Here is a 3696-nt window from a genome sequence, read left to right on the forward strand (position 1 = left end):
ACCATCGCTGCCCGTGTTTTTGCCCGTCAAAAATTTTAATTTTTATTTTGTTTCAAAAACCGAGGCTTAAAAAAAAATTTTGTACAATCGATTAATTTAATCGCTTGATCTGAGCAACCTGGCTCTGATACCACTGTTGGAGAACGGTGATCAGATCAATCAAAATTGATACCCGGTGCAGCGGAAGTTTTAAAATTTTTTATATGGAACAATTCCATATCATGGGTATCAAAACTTTACGATTAAATTGTGCGTGTAAAAATTAAATAACAATTATAAATTTTTACCTTGAATCTCGAAACGAGATTATGGACACCAACAGATTACTCTGCTCTTGGTTGTATATCCCAGGAACTGATGGACGAACAATTCTTCAATCAGGTCCACGAACAGAAGTTTAATCCCTCTGATAGATTGCACTAGAAAATCTATCAGAAGTTTCTACGAAGAGAATTAACGAATTTGATCCGTTAAACCAGACTGGAAATTCAAAATTCACAGGCTGGGATTTTTCGAGCAGAGAGGGGATAGGGGGCGGCGGCCACTAGGTCTCAAAAACCCTAGTGAATTTCGAAAATTATGCCTCTGTTGTGTAATTTCTGTACTGCAATAACTTATTTATAATGTGGGCTGCTAACAGCTTAGGGCCCATTAGTCATAAGTTCAAGCCTGACAAGCAAAGCCCGCATGTTCAGAAATTAATATAAAATTCATCGTGACTCAGATTGATAAACCAATTTCACCAATGTGCATAGAAACCATTTCTTCATCTTTTAAAGTCAAGATAAATTTTTTGAATCCTAATTCAGTGATTTTCAAAAATGTCCATCCCTATGTCATTTTAGGAAATCTTACTCTTCTACTCTGATATAAGAAGTCCTACTTCTTTGTTCATTAAATTTAACTCTTTAAATTTAACTATCTCAACGGGGATTAAAAATCCATTACTTGTGTGACCCTCAATGGTTCAGGGATACAGCTAGCCGTAGGCTCACAACTCCTTGTGACTCGGAACAACAATTTCCGACTTGCCCATCGAATCATGGTAAGAGCGCCTAGCAACATCGCCCCATGATTCCCTAGGTATCACTGATAGTTCCTGCAAGAACCAATAGATTTTGGTTAGCGTACAGTACGGTCCCTTCATCCATATATCCCGATCGAATCAACAACCATTGGTAAATCGAGAGTCGTTCGAGATTCGATAACTATGCAATGCATCTTGAAGATCAAATAGTGGCATCGCATGTGCTACTAAGAAACCATTTCTTAAAACACATCATGTACTCTGGCCAGAGATTCGTCACACTAATATCTCCTCAGATTGCATAAGATATCCACACTAGCAAGTATGTGGTGAATCCTTGACAACAAAGCATCGACTCCTATATGTGTCGTAACTGTACCCAATCCTGACACCTGATGACCCCAATAGAGTCGGTAAATGAGTCAAAGTACAGTACTAGCATATAGAGTCTCAATGATGTTTCAAGTAGTAAGGACTAATGGTGTACAACCAAAACCGCGGACTTTATCCACTCGATAAGTGATAACCACTTGGAAAGTCCGGATAGGGTAGTTCGATCATTCATCGTATGAATATCCATTTGCATGCTTTGAACATCTCTATGTTCCATACCAATGAAACGTGGTACTCGGCATCGCAAATGCTAGTCTCAATCTCGAGCGATCCTTATCCTTATTAACGGACGGCTCAATCGACTACGAACTGTTTAGAATATACAGTGACTATAAGATGTGTTTCATGATAGCCATCCCCATGTGCTACCACATCTTACATACACTATAGTATATTCAAGGTCTTCATCTAAACATCTTATAGTATGTCACAACATAATAATATGATAAAAAATAAAGTAAACGCCATTATAAAAAATTGTAAATTATATTAAACAAAAGATTGTTTATACATAGAGTCATCAAAGCCCTTAGCCACAAGTTGGCTCACCGGGCACCCACTCTTTCAGCGTGTGCATTGATTATAGGAAATTAAATGACGCCACTCGTAAGGACCATTTTCCCCTTCCCTTCATAGATCAAATTCTTGAGAGATTAGCGGGTCATGAGTTTTATTGTTTTTTAGATGGGTATTCAGGATATAACCAGATTATGATTGCGCCTGAGGACCAAGAGAAAACCACTTTCACTTGTCCCTATGGTACTTTTGCTTATAGAAAAATGACATTTGGATTATATAACGCACCGGCCACTTTTCAAAGATGCATGAACGCAATTTTTCATGACATGACTGAGGATTTTCTAGAGATTTTCATGGATGATTTTTCTATATTTGGATCTTCTTTTGATATCTGTTTGAAAATTTTGCGTATGGTTTTGTTGCGATGTGAGGAAACTAAATTAGTATTGAATTGGGAAAAGTGTCACTTTATGGTGTAGGAAGGTATTGTTCTTGGGCACAAGGTTTCTGAACAAGGCTTGGAAGTGGATAAAGCGAAAGTGGAAGTCATTAAGAACTTGCCACCGCCGATGTCTGTTAAGGGAGTTAGAAGTTTCTTAGGCCATGCCGGATTCTACCGATGATTTATTAAAGATTTTTCAAAAATTTCTAAGCATTTATCTTCCTTGTTAATGAAATATGCACCATTTTATTTAAAATTTGATTGTATGCAGGCATTTGAGGCACTGAAAGAGCGACTGGTGACGGCTCCGATTTTGGTAGCTCTTGATTGGAATCTCCCTTTTGAGATAATGTGTGAAGCAAGTGACACAGCGGTAGGTGTTGTTTTGGGTCAAAGGAAAAACAAGGTATTTCACACTATATACTATGCAAGTAAAACTCTAAATGTGGCTCAACTAACTTATGCAACCACAGAAAAAGAATTTCTTGCTATAGTATTTTCATTTGATAAGTTTCACTCATACCTTGTCTTATCTAAAGTCATTGTGTACACCGATCACTCAGCATTGAAATATCTCTTGGCTAAGAAAGATGCAAAACCACGTTTAATTAGGTGGATTCTTTTACTGCAAAAATTTGACTTAGAAATAAGAGATAAAAAAGGTGTAGAGAATGTCGTAGCTGATCACTTTTCGAGACTTAAGAATATGGGTGAGAAAAAGAAAAATGAAGAGGGTGAAATAGGTGATTGGTTTCCTGATGAACAATTATTCACACTCAAAAATTGTCCATGGTATGCAAATTTCGCTAATTATATTGTCACAGACACACTTCCACCAAATTTATCATTTCACCAACGGAAGGAAGTTTTGTCTGACGTGAAATATTATTTTGGGAGGAACCATTTTTGTTTAAGATTTGTGCAGATTCCAAGATAAGGATATGTGTACCAGAAGAAGAGATGCAGTCAATTATGAGTCATTTTCATGATCGTCAGGTAAATGGTCAATTGGGAGCAATGAAAACAGCAGCAAAGATACTATCATGTAGTTTTTTTTTGGCCCACCATTTTTAGAGATACCCGTGTGTATGTTGTTTCTTGTGATCGATGTCAGCGCACAAGTAACATCTCTAACCAAAATTAAATGCCGTTAAATAATATCATAGAATGTGAAGTGTTTGATGTATGGGGAATTGATTTCATGGGACCGTTTCCCACTTCTTTCATGAAAAAATATATTTTGGTGGCGGTTGATTATGTCTCAAAATGGGTTGAGGCAGAAGCTTGTGAAACTAATGATGCTCATGTGGTAATG

The sequence above is a fragment of the Henckelia pumila genome, chromosome 4, assembly GCF_033568475.1.
Source record: "Henckelia pumila isolate YLH828 chromosome 4, ASM3356847v2, whole genome shotgun sequence".
NCBI lineage: Eukaryota > Viridiplantae > Streptophyta > Magnoliopsida > Lamiales > Gesneriaceae > Henckelia > Henckelia pumila.